Source organism: Lathamus discolor, chromosome 1 (assembly GCF_037157495.1).
Source record: "Lathamus discolor isolate bLatDis1 chromosome 1, bLatDis1.hap1, whole genome shotgun sequence".
Lineage (NCBI taxonomy): Eukaryota > Metazoa > Chordata > Aves > Psittaciformes > Psittacidae > Lathamus > Lathamus discolor.
In genome coordinates, this window is record NC_088884.1 from 78,219,933 (window position 1) to 78,236,944 (window position 17,012).

Below are 17,012 nucleotides of genomic sequence, written 5' to 3' on the forward strand. Positions count from 1 at the left end.
AGTCACAAAACAGGAAGATTTGAGACCTTGGATTCAGCAATCTTCAAGGAAGGAAGATAAAGACCTCTAGCAGCAGACTGGCGCAGACTCGGATTATATCATAAAAGGACACTTTACAATATGTGAAAGGACATGTATACCAGATACAAAAGAGTATAAAAAGACAGAATCTTTGGGAATAGGTGTGCGTCGTAGGTGGAGCGGAGACTCCCTGGCGCACCCAGCGCTGCTTGCTTATTGCCTCTCAATACTAATCAATTGTAAATAAAATTAATCAGACAAATTCACGTCTGTGGCAAGTTTTTATAACACTGCCCAACCTGGTACAAGAAAGGCTAATGAATTCCTGAGATCAGAGTGGCCCAGAGGATCAGGGGTGGGGAAATATACCACCATACACCCTTATATTCAGTCAGAGGTGACTAAGAGAACACAAGCCCCTTTTAACCACTTTTCATCACAAAAAGAGGAGGGAAACTGGGAAACAGTGTTCTATATAATTTTTGTAAACAAAAATATTCTACTACCAAAACACTTTTGCCTGCTGGCTTTTAAAAAGCCAGTGTTTGAAGGCCAGTCTCCTGCAGATGATAATATTTTACTGATCTACAATTATTGTTGTTGAAGAGTGGTAGAAGTAAAAAAGCATTTGTGCTTTAAGTAGAAAACAGAACCAAAATGGCAAAATAAAAGTTCTTCTAAAAACCTGGCAGACCAATGACCTGGAAAAACAGTTTAAATGATAAATGGTTTTAGATACTATTAAGCAGGAAATCAAAACGCTCCAACAACAGACTTGATATTGATTCAAAGAAATCACTCCACAGTACGCATTGTAAAATAAAGCGCAAACCTTTATTGGCATCAGAAGCACGTGGGGATTCAAACCTCCATACACATGTCCAAAGAACAGCGAATCTTAGGAGTTCTTTTATACCTACTTTTCATCTTGATATAATTTTATCTAAAGCATACGCTCATACAATTCAGTAAGTTACATAACTTGTGCTTTTCTTATCCTATTGTGCACTTGGGTTAGGGCTACAAGGGTAGTCTATGTGTTAGTATTAATCAGGACTCTTACAACTGTGTACCTTTTAGCTTAGTACTACTGATTAAATGCAAATACCTGCCAGCTACATGCTTGGTTCTTTGTTCAAATTCTCATCATATTTTGCCATTAGGGATGCCCCTGCTTATAAGCAACTTCTAGAAGCAGAAATGCCTACGTACCCAAGTTCTAACTTATTGTATATCATGCCCTACCAGGAGGGCAGGTCCTTACTTGCACATGGGTTTCTATTAAGTGGTCATGGTTTTAAGTGCCGAGTCATACTCATGCTAAATAGCAAAGTTATGCTAAGCAGGGCCTAACGGTTTGGTCTCAATATGAAGCACGTTGTAATGCTTTGGGGTTAGGGTTTGTAGTTTGGTGGTTTTTTTCTGCTGCCAAAACATCAGACAATGTATTATTTCCTGAAAACAAACAACAAAAATACTGTTCAAGATGCATGAAGCAGGCTTCATCCTTTAACTCTTAAGCACCTTACTGCAGTGAGGTAATGAAGTGAACCAGTGGTTCCTGATAAACACCTTCAGAGTGACCTCAGCACACTGGCTAAGGCTTTGCTTCCAGACCCAGGGGAACTTTTATACTGGCACAGCTGTTGAGAGTAACAGATTTAATTTTGTGGACAGTAATATAAAAGTGATCATTAACACAAGTCTGCTTTCTCTGCCAAGAACATTCATCTTAAATGTTTTGGGACACTGGCTGTTTAATTCAAGGAAATAGGGAGATAAGAGCCCAGTGAGGAGCTTTTGATGTTAGCGACAAGTTTTACTCCCATCATTATCAGATGCAAGAGCTAGAAAACATTTACCAAGAGTCAGAATGAGCTGGGTTTGTTTTGTTCTACTTTTAAGTCGTCCCAGGAGGCTAGTTACACGCCAGAAAAGGCCCCACATTACCCCAGAGCTCCTAGAAAGAGTTGAATCAACCTCATAACTTCTAGGAAAACAACCTCCAGCATTCCTATGGGCTTCTGAAGGATATCCAGTGCTTCAGGGAAAACCCACTAACGTACTACCTAATGCCCTTCTACTTCACCAATACCAAAACCATCTAAAACATATTTCCCTGAGCACATAAAGAGAGCTGACAAAGAAGTATTGATGGGGTACTTGCCTTTTTTGCCTCACATTTCCATCTACCTTTGCAGATGGAATAAGCTAAGCAATCCTTTCAACAGCACTATTCAAGACAACTCCCCCCCCCAAAAAAAAAAAGAAAATATCAACCTATACCTCTAAACCCATTTCATTTTCCCGTTAGTTATATAAATAAGCTTAGCAGTTCAATCACAACACTCGACTGCAGGTGGCCCTCTTACACAAGGCGGATCACCGGCTCCTCACCGCTTACCTCGCCGTGCCTACCTGAAAGGCTGAAGCAAAAATCACAGTAAGCACTGGACTCCCAGCGCAAGAGCTTAGAACACAGGAGACGCGAAACACCGAGCTCACAACCCTCAAAGCATTACTTTTCGCAGGTCTTTAATAACATCTTGCAGACTTATCGCCTTCAATCGGCATACAATAAAGACAATGAACTTTGGCTCAAAGTGATAAGAGCCAGGGGTGTTTCTGGAGACAAACGGCTCGGCCGACAACCGCACCCGCGGATCTCATTGTGTTTCCTCAGCTACTCACACGGCGCTTAAGCGCCGTTAATTTGCCCTCCGAGACGAGCAGCGAACTCGCAACCTGCCAGCCCCCGCTCCGCACCAGCTCCCGCTGCCGATGCCCCTCGCCTATCCGGACGGTACCGCCATGCGGCGGGCTCCAAGACTGCCTCCATCGCCGCTTCCCCTGCTCCAACAGGGAGGAGCCGGGGAAGGCCTCACCGGCCCAGCCCAAGATAACTGCCGCACCACCCGCCCCGAGCCCCGCCAGAGGAGCGGCGCGGCCCTTACCGACGGCCCGAGGAGCGACTCTCCACAGCGGCGGGGTCCCCGGCCCCGAGAGCGGAAGACAGCAAGGGCCCGCCACAGATCCTCTTCTACAACCCGCTGCCCGATCCCACCGAGCCTTGATAGCCGCTCCGCGCGTTGAGGCGGAGCCAAGAACCAGCGGCTCCGGGGAGAGACGGAAGGAGCCCTCCGCCAGCAGCGGGACGAGCAATAAGGCCCGCCCCCAGGCGGAGCCCTCGGCGGGGGGGTGGGATCGCTGGTGCGCTTGGGACTGCCCAGCCGGGCCGTGAGGGGCCTGAGGCGGGCCGGCCGCGCTAGCGCAGCCGAGAAGCGGTAGGAAGCCGCGGTGTGCGGCTCAGGCGGTGGCCGGTGCCGCCCGGGAGGGCGGCCAGCAGCAGCTTGCCCGTGCTTTCGGCGTGCCGCTGCAGGGAGCTGTACCGCGCGGTCATGTTGCGCTTTCGGTTTCTCCAATCGCTGCAGAGCGAGCTCCTCGTCCCACCTCCTCAGGGCCCCAGGGTGCTCCCGCGTTCGGGAACGTCTCGTTCCAAGGAAAACACGGTGGTTCCTTAGCCCACCGCCGTAAGCTGGGGACCGGCTGCGGCTCAAGGGGGAGCCTGCAGTCAGAGGAACTGGGGAGTGATAAATGTAAAGGCTCTGTAGTAAAAAATAGGTAGATAAATAAATAAAGGTTGTATATTTAACGTGCAAATAAAATACATGTAAGCAATGCAGTACTTAAATTTCACATTACAAAGTTGCCAGAAGGCCGTGATCTGTTTAAAAGGTTTAGGTTTTAAACAACTGACAAGCCTATACTGAATAGATCTTGCGTATCCTGAGTAACACTGAGGGAAACAAAGCTCTTTATGTAACTCTATAGTCAGGGAAAGTGATTTTTACTAAGCATTATACATGAGTTGATTGCTCACTCACACAAGCACTAGGGTGTCTGTCTCCGCGCGAGCTGGTGTGACCTGTAGGTTAAGGGACTGGAATGTGATGGAGAAGATGGCAGCTGCTGGATCCTCTATGTGTGACCAAAGTTCCTCTTTACTGCTGAAACAAAAGCAAGAAAGGAGGGTGTCTTTACAAATAGATTAAGGAAATTGTGTAATCGGCAAACAGCACTGGAACACAGACGGATGTACCTCCACAAAAAGAGTAAGAAAATGGTGTAATCAGCAAGTAACAAAATGGCACAAAACCGCAAAGCTTAAGGCTATGAACTTCTTGTAAACAATAGGAGAATGATTTGTGTCAAGAACTTAGGAATCATTGTTACCAATGTACCTGTGACCAGTATATCATGTGTGGGATGTATAAAAATGACTTTGATTATAATAAATGTTGCTGTCAACGTAATGAAGGGAAAGAAGAAACAAGTGAATAGACTAGTCCCCTCTTTAATCATTTTTGACTGTTAAAATAATAAGGGTGCTTAATGGCTTTGTTTTACTGCTTGAGTGCTTTAAGGAAGGGATTGGGTAACCAAGAGATACATCCTGTTACAGGGGTTTGTGAAACCTATGCTTTGAATAAATAACCATGTAAGGAATGGAACCTATGGTGGTTAAGCTTGTGATAGACATCTTCCTGAGTTACTGAGGAAGACTGATAACCTTTTGTAAGAAGTTTTTCAACCACGAAAATACCCCAGCAACCAAGGAAGACTGATAGAAAGGAACCACATCAACATAAAGGAGAAGACATGATTGGCTGAGACCCAGGACCACAAAAGTATAAGAGACAGAAGCCCAAAGAAAACCCGGTGTGCGTCTTTGGTGGAGCGGAGACTCCCCTGTGCACCCAGCGCTGCTTGCTTATTGCCTCTCGATATTAATCAATTGTAATAAAATAATTAAATCAGACCATGGCTAAGACAGAATTGTTATAACCTTCTGAACTGCTAGAAGAAATGCACATGGTTGATAGGGTAGAATATTAACTTCTCCACCTAGAAGGGTATAAAGTAGAAAATAATGATCATACAACACCTGAAGGAGAGAGGAGTACATACTAAGGGGAATATGTAGTAGGTGTATTGAGAAGTCTGTAGCTCTAGAGTACCTATGCCAATGGGGAAAGGGAGAGGGTGGTATGCTGCCAGGTAGATAGGATTAAAAAGAGGCTGCATCCTCTGATCAATTTGAGAGGTACCACAGGGGAATGTCCCTGTGGACTCTCCCTTTATTCAAATAAAGCTCATTAAAAGACTCCTCTATCTCTCTTTCGGACATTAATTGGTGATTGTGAGGTTCAGTCTGCATACTGTTGAGAACAGCTTTTTGATAGGCCTTATATATATATATATATAACCTTCTGCAGTCAACAGTTACTATGATCTTGCTTTCACATGAGTCTTAGGAAACATATCTGAGTCAATGCTGTGCTTTTGTTTCCCCTTTCTAGTTACCTCCCCACTCCAGGCCATTTGTCGCCCAGTGACAGGCAGCTTCCTTAAAGGATCCTCGGTAGAGTGACAGTTGACCACAAGTTTGTAGTTTTAATCAGAGCTTTATTATTATATAAAGATTTTAGCAGCCAGCATAGCTTATCGTTACAAAGAATATCTAGCAATTGGCGTAGCTTTCCTATTACTTAAAATTTCAGTTAACTAGGCTTTTTAGTCCTGCAGTCACCTCTGCAGATCGGGTCAAATTATTAATAATGAACACAAAATACAACAATCATAATCTAGACTCTTCCTTTTGAAAGCACACAAGTCACCCACTCAGCCCTCAGAGGAAGAAGAATAATGGAGACAGATACTCCAGCCGATGGCAAGGGTGCCTGCGTTCCATGTGCCTGTATCACACAGGGAAATAAAAAGACCTTAGCAGTCCATCTGCTGTTGGATCCACTTGAAAAGCCTTTTTGATAAGCTTATCTATTTATACCTCTCAATTTGGAAGTGTGGTCTTTACCATTTCCATAAAGTAGTAGATTCCAAAGAGGCTGCCAGAAAATCAGTACAAGAAGTTTGAGGGCAGCAGGCAGGTGCACATGGCTTTCTTTTCTTGCTATCTGATTATTGAATGAAACCATGCATAGCCTGTATTTTGATCCAGGTGAGCTGCAGACCTTCGGTAACAATACATCATGTCCATTTTATTTAAAACCTCAATATTTCTCTTGCAAAATTCTGTGGTCCCTGATGGGACCTTAATGATGCCTCAAGCCAGGTGGAAGAGCGGGTGATGCTGGTGTGATGTCTCTGTTCTGTCCTTGTGCAAGCCCCACAGCCCTTGAGCAGCCTGACTGAAGGCAATTTAAACTCTCATTATCCCTCATTTGCGTATAAACTATACACCAAAGTGAGAACGTGGTTTCACACACACACCGTCTATGACAGCAGCAACCAGTAACCTGACCACAGTCTCACCTCTGCTTCTCCCAAAAGTATAAATTTGGCATTTGAACTCCTCTGTGGCAGAGAATGAGAATACAACCCCACCGTGCAGACAAGTCTCCTTGTCAGGAGAGGAGAGTGGAGCAGTTACAGTCTGCTCCTCAATTCTCCACAGAACAGGGAAGCCTGTTTGGTAAGATTTACACCTCAAACTATTTTGGATGATACCCAAGCGGAACTAAGCTTGATGAATTACCAATTGGTTGTTTTTCCATATGAGATCAATTAATCATTGCCTAGCCTTGGATTTTAGAGCTAATACAGTAAGTGAATTTATGAACAGCAATCCCAAATATTTATTTCTGGTGCTTCAATAAACTGCATTATTTGTAAATCCATAATCGTGATAGTTCTCATTGAATGCTACTGTACATGTAATGTTGAATTGGTTATAATCAGAAATTAAGCCTAGATGCCCCCAGCCTCTCTGATCTCTGAGGACTGTCTGGAATGTAAGGGGTTTTATTTTTGGCCAAATATCTATACTTTTAATGCAACACATATATATTAGAGGAAATCCAAGAATAGCCAGAAACAGCAGACCCAGAGTAGGGGAAATGAGATCATGTGCCATGACAGGACACCAATCCAACTCCTAGCATAACACAAACACATTTATCATCTATTCTGATGCAGCAAAGACTAGCTTACTGATTTAGCACATTTAGAATATTGCTGGTTTAACATCCGGAAAGGCAACAGGGTAAGCAATGTAACAATGCTGCACTTAAGAAAGCTGCAGGATAAGAGGATGAGGGCTCAGTGACTGATTATCTCTGATTATCTCTGGGATGGATATACAAATTGTAATTTGCCAGGGACAATTAGCAATTAATCTAAGGGATATAAGGAAGTACAAGGGGCCACAGAAACTCAAGGAAAAAAAAAAAAAAAAGGAAACACATTAAAAGATTATTCAGAGTCTGAGGTGGCATCAACAACAGAGAATCAGCACCAAAGGTCCCACCGTCTCATAGTGTTTTTCTGGACAAAATGTCCAGCACACAGCTAGACAAGTCCATAATACATTGTAATACACTGGGTGATCAATAGGCTGATGCATCAGGCTGTAAGAGACTGGACTGAAATCAGACTCCACCATCCATTGTCTCAAAGATTGATGTGAAAAGCTGAGATGGGATTCCGCCCTCCATTGTCTGAGAGACTGGTGAGAGGAGATAAGACACCACTGTCCATTGTCTGACAGATGGGCAGGAAATGCTGAGATAAGACACCAATCCTCCATTGCCTGAGAGATGGGTGGGAGGAGCTGAGCTAAGACTCCTCCCTGCATTATTTCAAGGATTGCTGAGAGGAGTTGCTGCCCATTACCTCAAGGGTTGGTATGAGGAACTGCTGTCCGTTAGCTCAAGGATTGCTGACAGACGTGCTGAAGATCTGGCTGCAAGACAGCGAAACTGGATACATGTGATCCACTAGGAATTTGCAGTACATGACATTAAGAACAGAGATACCCCCCATCCAACACGAAGGGGAAAAAAGTGATCGCTGCTGGGGACACCAACTGCAGAAGACAATGACTATAGACCCTTGGGATGCCGTTTCATCCACAGTGGTGACTATCTCTCTCTGCATTCTGAATGCTTGCTTAATTTCTGTCTTTTTTCTGATCTGTCCTATTATTTTTACAATAATAACCTTGCTATAATAACCATCTTTTCTTTAATAATTGTCTTTTTATAATAAACAAACTGATCAATTGCGGTACTTGACCTTGCTTACGTCTTAATTTCACTCTGAGGATCAGAACAACATATTTCTGACACTGGGTTTTTCTCCAGTTGTACCTTGACACAGGCTCAAAGAGTTCTAGTAAGTGGGGTTACATCAGGCTTGTATCCATTCACCAGGAAGATCCCACAAGGCTTAATTTTAGTGCCAGTGCTCTTCAGTGTTTTTATAAGCAGTCTGGATGCAGGAGTAAAATGTACATTATGTTTGGCACTGATACTAAATTAGGAGGAGCTGTGGAATGCTCCAGTAGATCTGGATGGACTGGAGAGCTTGGGCCATCACCAAATATCTGATATTTAACAAGTGCAGGTGCTGATTTTCCACCTGGGACAGGGTAATCCTGGTTGTCCATACAAATAGGGAGATGAGAGGCTTTGGAAAAGCCCCATGGAAAGAGATCTGGGGGTTTGAATATAAGTCAACAGTGTGCCCTAGCAGCCCAAAGTTGGGCCAACAGCCCAACTGTGTCTTAGGGTGCATGTCACAGACCTGAGGTCACCAGCAGCCCTGAGTGTCCCTGCCCAGCTCCCCAAGGACTCCAGCTACCCTGCCCATGGCCCAGAACCCCAGTTCAGAGCCTTCCCAGGGCTGTCACTCCCTGCCCCAGTGACAACAAAGCAGTGCCAGTTTCCACCTCCCCACAGCCCTACCCTGCCCTGTCCAGTCATGGGCCCCACTGAGCTGTGCCAACCCATAGGTCGATGCCCTGGCCCAGCCATGGTTCACCCACAAGCCCTGCCTGGACATCCTGGGGCTGTGTCTGACCCAGGTTCCCCTCACTGGGCCTGGCCCTGACCTCCATCCATGGGCTGGTGTCCCAGCAATGCCCTCGTCCCAGCTGGAGCAGTGGGGTAGACCTGGCTGCCAGCTCTGCCCTGCTGACCATTGGAAAAGCAGTCAGAGCTAGTGTCCAGTTGTGGCTTGTCTCAGGGATGTCCCTGCCTCCTGAATTATGAATCTATCAAGAACTCACCAACAAAGTTTTAAGTTGACAAGCAGGTATCCCTTATTGTGGTGCTGGGAGACACAGGGGATAGCTCCTCCGAGTGTGTCTCCCCCGAGTGCTAAAAAAGCTGTGATTATATAGTCATTGAGCATACATATGTGAAATATACTTGCATATTCATGAGGTTACTTATGTGTTACGTCATTCTTCTAGGAAGTTTTTCCCGCATGCGCACAAAAATGTGGTAGTAGTCTTTGGGGGTCGTTTACTTCTTCCACCAATCTTCATCACTTGGCCGCTCCTTGAACTCTTGTCCTGGCAGTCTTTGGAGCATGCGCAGTAGATAAATGCTTATGCTAGCTTAACTAGTTTAGAAACACTACTGACATAATTGAATGATTTCTTCCCGTCCTTCTACTTAGCAGTTAACTTAGCTATAGATCATCCTGAACATCTGCTAGTTTCAGTTAATCTTTATCTGCACGTCCTGTTTTGCTTACAATAAATATTGTGCAAGGTTATAAGGTCCTAGAACTATGTCAGCTACAGTCATTTATCTTATACAAGGATGACCACTAAGCAGAACTAAGTTTACTTACTTAGATTATATTCCATCCTATATTTCTCTATTTCACCCCACTTACATACTCTTCTTTTTGACAGCACATTGTTTATTATCATGCTCACATGGCTGCGCACCAAACGATTCAATGTTGCCGTGATTAGAAGCTGGGGTCACTATGAACTGACGATTATCATCTGGGACAGGATGTTCACTTTGTGGACTGAGACTGGGTTATGAATATCCAGCCGTGTCCTTGATTCCTCACCAATCTTCCTCGTCCTCTCCTTGAAATGAATAACACTGCTGTCTAAGGAATATAGTAGTCCATATGTTTGAGGTGTGATGCACGTGCTCATTTTTCATTACAGCATTTCATTGATTTGATATGACAGAGGAGCCATCCTAGTTATAGTCACAGACGGACCTTCGATTTTATCCTACAAATTGTGTTATGTCAACAACTTCAAATGCAAAACTGTGTCCCCAGTCTTTGCATATATACATAGTCAAAGGAGCACCTTCACTTCTATCATTCCTACTCTTCCAATCTTCTGCTTTATTTTCTCTAGTATCTATGACCATTCCTGGTGCCTCTCAGTTATCCAGGTTAAAATTCCTCCCTCTGGAGGACTTCCTAGTGAAGATAAGGATATAATGAACTGCATCTTCATTCAAAAAGAGTTTGGAAGAAATACATCTCATGCCAATCATCTGGAACTTCTTAAACCTGTCAAGATCAGGATAACTGGTAATTTTAGTTCTTCCTGCTCTTCATTGTCTTCCATAATGCCTCTCTAATGGTTTGGTTTTCTTGCACTAGTTGTGCAGTCAGGATGACAGAAGGTCATTTAGCAGTTGAGACCTTTGCTTTATCCGCAGACCTTGGAGGCCAGTTGTGGTCACTATACCCTTGAAGCACAGCTGCACATGTGGAGTGTGTTTCCACTTGCCGTGTAGTGCATTATATGTGTATATGTGTCTCTGTCTCCTTTTCCCTTACCTGGTTTTTTGATCTTCACGTTTCTGTTGGGCATGTTTCTGATATTTGCTATTACTTATTGTATCACATGCCTCAGGCTGGCCATTTCTCTAAAAGGCATATTTCCCATTCTTTTATTAAGTTTTGTAATCCTATTCCTCTGATGAACTTTCACATCTGATTCACAAACGGTTCCCAGACTGACTCATCCATTTATCAGTCTTTTTACATGAATCCTTATTTAAAGTAATATTCCCATCTCCTGATTTCCACCACATTTTTGCTCAAGCAAATAACCAGAATCATATTCCCTGCATACAATAATCTGAATCTCAAACCACCCATCCTTCTATTACCTCATGACCTCTAAAATTACTTGCAAGCCTGCATATAGGGCTTGATTACCTGCCCCAAATTTTGTCCTCAGGTCTGCACATCCAGTGTTCCATCTGCACTTAACATTGAACTTTGTCATGGAGGAATCCAGAACTTCACCCGTAAGAGAGAAGCAACAATATAGAATCATAGAAACACAGAATAGTTAGGGTTGGAAAGGACCTCAAGATCATCTAGTTCCAACCTCCCTGCCATGGGCAGGGACACCTCACACTAAACCATCCCACACAAGGCTTCATCCAACCTGGCCTTGAACACTGCCAGGGATGGAGCACTCACAACCTCCCTGGGCAACCCATTCCAGTGCATCACCACCCTTACAGAAAAGAACTTCTTCCTTGTATCCCCTCTAAGCTTCCCCTGTTTAAGTTTTAACCCGTTACCCCTTGTCCTGTCACTACAGTCCCTGACGAAGAGTCCCTCCCCAGCATCCCTATAGGCCCCTTCAGATACTGGAAGGCTGCTATGAGGTCTCCACGCAGCCTTCTCTTCTCCAGGCTGAACAGCCCCAACTTCCTCAGCCTGTCTTCATACGGGAGGTGCTCCAGTCTCCTGATCATCCTTGTGGCCCTCCTCTGGACTTGTTCCAGCAGTTCCATGTCCTTTTTATGTTGAGGGCACCAGAACTGCACACAATACTCCAGGTGAGGTCTCACAAGAGCAGAGTAGAGGGACAGGATCACCTCCTTCGACCTGCTGGTCACGCTCCTTTTGATGCAGCCCAGGATACGGTTGGCTTTCTGGGCTGCGAGTGCACACTGAAGCCAGCTCATGTTCATTTTCTCATCGACCAGCACCCCCAAGTCCTTCTCCGCAGGGCCGCTCTGAATCTCTTCTTTGCCCAATCTGTAGCTGTGCCTGGGATTGCTCCGACCCAGGTGTAGGACCTTGCACTTGTCATGGTTGAACTTCATAAGGTTGGCATCAGCCCACCTCACAAGCGTGTCAAGGTCCCTCTGGATGGCATCCCTTCCCTCCAGCGTATCAACCAAACCACACAGCTTGGTGTCATCGGCAAACTTGCTGAGGGCACACTCAATCCCACTGTCCATGTCAGCGACAAAGATGTTGAACAAGACTGGCCCCAACACCGATCCCTGAGGGACACCACTCATTACCAGTCTCCAGCCGGCCATCGAGCCATTGACCACAACTCTTTGTGTGCGGCCATCCATCCAGTTCTTTATGCACCGAGTGGTCCATCCATCAAATTGATATCTCTCCAATTTAGAGAGAAGGATGCCGTGTGGGACAGTGTCAAACGCTTTGCACAAGTCCAGGTTGATGACATCAACTGCTTTACCCTTATCCATCAATTCTGTAGCCCCATCATAGAAGGCCACCAGATTGGTCAGGCAGGATTTCCCCTTAGTGAAGCCATGCTGGCTGTCACCAAGCACCTTGTTGTTTTTCATGTGCCTTAGCATGCCTTCCAGGAGAATGTGCTCCAAGATTTTGCCAGGCACAGAGGCGAGACTGACTGGTCTGTAATTCCCTGGGTCTTCCATTTTCCCCTTCTTGAAAATGGGGGTTATATTTCCCTTTTTCCAGTTGTCAGGAACTTCACCTGACTGCCATGTTTTTTCAAATATGATGGCCAGTGGCTTAGCAACTTCATTCGCCAGCTCCTTCAGGACCCACGGATGGATTTCATCAGGTCCCATGGACTTGTGCGCGTTCAGATTTTTAAGATGGTCTCGAACCAGATCCTCTCCTACAGTGGGCCCAAGGTCTTCATTCTCACAGTCCCTGCGTCTGCCTTCTAAGACCTGGGTGGTGCGGTCAGAGCCTTTGCCAGTGAAGACTGAGGCAAAGAAGTCATTCAGAACCTCAGCCTTCTCCAAATCCATGGTAGCCAGTTCTCCCGAGAGCTTCCTCAGGGGGCCTGTGTTGTCCCTACTCTGTTTTTTGTTTGCTACGTACCTGTAGAATCCCTTATCCTTAACATCCCTGGCTAGGTTTAATTCTGACTGGGCCTTAGCCTTCCTAACCTGGTCCCCAGCTTCCCGGACAACATCCCTGTACTCTACCCAGGCCACCTGTCCTTGCTTCCACTTTTTATAAGCCTCTTTTTTCCTTTGAATTTTCCTCAGCAGCTCCTTATCCATCCAAGGAGGTCTCCTGGCCCTCCTGCCGCTCTTCCTTCTAGTTGGGATGCAGCACTCCTGAGCTTGTAGCAGGTGATCCTTGAATATCAACCAACAGTCTTGGGCCCCCCTGCCCTCCAGGGCTATATCCCATGGAACCTTACTAAAAGCAGGTTCCTGGAGAGGCCAAAGTCTGCTCTTTTGAAGTCCAGGGCAGTGAGCTTGCTGCACGCTCTTCTCACTGTCCTGGGGATCTCAAATTCGACCATCTTGTGATCGCTGCATCCAAGGCTGCCCTGGAGTACCACATTCTCAACGAGCCCTTCCCTGTTGGTGAGCACAAGGTCAAGCATGGCACCTCTCCTTGTCAGCTCCTCTATTACTTGCAGAAGGAAGTTGTCTTCCACACAATCGAGGAACCTTCTGGACTGCTTGTTCCGTGCAGTGCCATCGTTCCAACAGATGTCAGGGTGGCTGAAGTCCCCCATGAGAACAAGGGCCTGCGAGCATGAGGCTTTTCCTATCTGTCTATAGAGTGGTAAGTGTGACAGGGGTTTAATATGATTCGATGGCAAAGTTCATTTGATCATTTACTGCATAGAGGACATGGTTACATAGAACTGTGAGGGAGGCCCTCCCATTGAGTCATTAAGAGAGAACCTCTTGCTTTCTAAGCTGCTTCTCAAAAAAGTGGTTAGGGGTGGCTGGATCCACTCCTAGTCCCAGACTTAGTCAAGTGTTTAAAGAAATACATATGTATGCATGATCAGTCCTTTATATCACATAGTAAAGATTTCAGAGTTTAGTGTGCTACTAGTCACTGTCATGGAGGCCCACAGAATTGGCTGAGATAGTTTACAAGCCACAAAGAAAATCTATTCTAACAAAAAATAATTTAATACTCCAACAACATTAGTAAACTACAGGTTCTAAATGCCGAGCAGAGTCAAATATGACTGATTTAACCTGAAGTTGTAAAGGGAAATAACCCAAAACACATTTCAATCACCAGTCAAGATGAGGGCTCTCAACCTTGAAGGGTTATCTCAGGCAGTGTCCTGTCCAGATGGGAGAGTCCTCCACTACAGATGCACTACTCCAAGGAGGACCAACTCCACTCTTGCTCTACGCCAGGAGCCCATCTATTCCCCAGTCAAACCTGATCTGTGGTCAAAAATATGATCTGAGGGTTCTTGGTTTTCAACCAAAGTATGGGTCTAGCAACAGCCTATTGTGCAAGCCTGTTGTAACCAGAATCAGCAGATTTTGTGGTTACCCAAGCCAGCCCAGAGTCAGTGGCTATACGGTAGAACTATCAGATATATATTTATATTTCAACAGAGATGAGAGTAAGCAGAGTATTTATTAGCAAGTGCTGCAGCTCAACGGTCCTTCCATCAGGGTGGATGCAGCTGCTACAAACTTCCAGCAGTGAACCAAATTTTGCCTGTGCTGAAATTATGCATTCATGTTTCAAAGCCTTCTACCAACAGAATATTCTTTTACAGTGATTGGGCATTCATGTTTTGGTCCTTAATACTAAGGGCATGATATCATACCCTGAAGAGAATCAGATTTTTAATACCAGTAAGATGCTGTATTTATATAGATTTTAAGGACAAGGGGGGGGGGGCGGGAATTATGTATTCATGTATTATTTTACCATTAATGTATAAGGTGAATTTTGAAGGTTGCTAGGACTCTAAAATAAGACCATATTGGAATGTGCTGAGACTATTAGGACTCTACACCCAGATAACATTATCGAGATATTGTATGTTAAATTATGCTAAGCTACATCAGAGAAAACATGAGCTATGCTACTGAGGAATTAATACCTCAATAGATGTAAACCTGATGGAATCACACATGAAAATGCTGTCAGGAAACTTTATCTTCATGGAATAGCCTTGTAGCCTAGGAGAAGTGCTGTTGCCATTGCTGGTACAGAGGCCAGAGGCTGTGATTTAGTTTTGTACTGCTTCAAGGCTAGGATTTGTCAACAGTTGCCTTGTCTGGGCTTGTCTTGGCCTGCCTGGGGCATTCTCTTAGCTTGTTTAGCTGCAATAGCAGCTGCTAACAATCAGATTACTTATTATATTACCTAAATTGTTTTAACTTTAGTTAGCTTTTTGCAATTGTATCCTGTAGTGTTACAGTAGTTTTGATGCAACTATTGTTGGGGAAAATAGGTCGTTATTCCATGTAGAGGGAGCAGTGTGTGACATTAGAAGTGCAGAAGAGTACAACTGCAGTACAAACAGATCTTGAAAATACAGGCACAAGATGATACCAGGGGCCCCAGGGTTATAAACAAATCACCGGTGGTCAATTACTGGTCACTAAAGGAATGCAGCCTTGGGAGCTGGCTAAAACTGGTTTTAAGGATAACAAAGAGAACAAAGAGCCAGTATCCAACATTATATTAACCAAACCACAGACAGTGAATTTTGTTATAATAAGAAACTGTGAAAGAGGAACACATGGTACATGTTACAAAATATATAAAAATAAATCCAAGCACAGATCCTCTAGGGAAGAGGAAGTCCTTACCATGACTTCGGATTCCTCCCACTGAAGAACAAGGGACACAGATGAATCACCATAACTCTTCTTTTCAAGTAAGAGTTGTCACTGTCAAACCTCGGGGTAAGAGGGGGAGTGGAATAGTGAGTCTAACACCAGAGAACAGGAGTAGGTATTACAAAGTTTCTGTGCAACTAGCACTTTAAACAGTTTTAACTGCTGGTACAATTAGCATTTTTGGTTGCTAGTTAATGCCTTTTCTGTAGTAATTATATTAATTGAACTATTATTGTTGGTACATTGTCACCAGGGTGATTACAATGCTTTGATGTTAATCCAAGCAGTAAATTGGTTGTGCTAGTGAAGTGTATTTCTTCAGACCACACAAATGGTACTTGTCACAGCCCAATATCGAAGAAAACCAAAATCCTGCAGTTTGAACATTGCATAAGGGGCATTGCATAAAGATGCATGTAATTAATATCAGAACTGGAACCATCTTTAGATGTGCATGCATCTAAGATGACAACAACAAAAACCAAACCACTAGCAGGCTAATAGTTATAACTCAAATGTAGTAATAACTATAAATGGTGCAGGCACCATTGCCTCAGAATCAGGTGTGTGGAATCAGTCACTGTCCTACAGTGCTACATATTTCAGTTTTATGTTATTAAAGGCAAATATATTCTGATGTTTGTGTTGTCTCTATTTATTTCTGCTTGAATTCTATTGGTAATATGGCTGCAACAATGGGCAGAGAGATGAGATTTTTGGGAATATGTGCTGGTTCAGGCAATAGAAGTCTAAGACACATTGAGCCATTGACCACAACTCTTTGTGTGCGGCCATCCAGCCAGTTCTTTATCCACCGAATGGTCCATCCATCAAATTGATATCTCTCCAATTTAGAGAGAAGGATGCCGTGTGGGACAGTGTCAAACGCTTTGCACAAGTCCAGGTAGATGACATCAACTGCTTTAGTCATAACTAGTTTATTAATACAGAGAAAATATAGAGGTAACAAAAGATACAGTAAAGGATATCTCTGATGTTTGGTTATCTTACCAACCCCAAGGACCATGTAATGATCAGAAAACCAGCTCCAAGAAACATCATTGCAGTGTGAGGTGGCAGGCTCAACCATAGTGGGTGTTCCCATGGAGGCAGTGTTTACTGGGTGGTACGAAGTTCTGCATCCTCACATCGCATGAGGCTCAGGCTTTTATACTGACAAAAATGCACACTCATTCCAATGCAGCGGGCCAGCCTATGTTGAAAGAAGTGGCCAGCAATATCTAGAAAGGTCTCCAAGGGTCCTGACTTTTCTGGGAAGTTCTAAAGCAGAACTCTCTGGGGAGGAACCAAAGCTGGGCT

The 17,012-nt window shown here is 44.4% G+C and overlaps 1 protein-coding gene and 1 long non-coding RNA gene across 2 annotated transcripts in view; both read right to left on the minus strand.

Moving 5' to 3' along the window:
* The window catches only part of RESF1 (retroelement silencing factor 1), a 30,403-nt gene extending 27,108 nt beyond the window's left edge, over nt 1–3,295 (minus strand). The window contains exon 1 of the mRNA XM_065681769.1: nt 2,976–3,295. The gene's annotated coding sequence lies outside the window, so the exon portion shown is untranslated. The remainder of the gene's footprint in view (nt 1–2,975) is intronic.
* Nucleotides 3,296–3,803: 508 nt separating this feature from the next.
* On the minus strand, nt 3,804–16,788 carry LOC136015616 (uncharacterized). Its single transcript, XR_010613264.1, has 3 exons — nt 16,704–16,788; nt 15,663–15,752; nt 3,804–4,028 (listed from the first exon to the last, which is right to left on the minus strand). It is a non-coding gene; the product is annotated as an uncharacterized LOC136015616 (long non-coding RNA).
* Nucleotides 16,789–17,012: the final 224 nt, after the last annotated feature.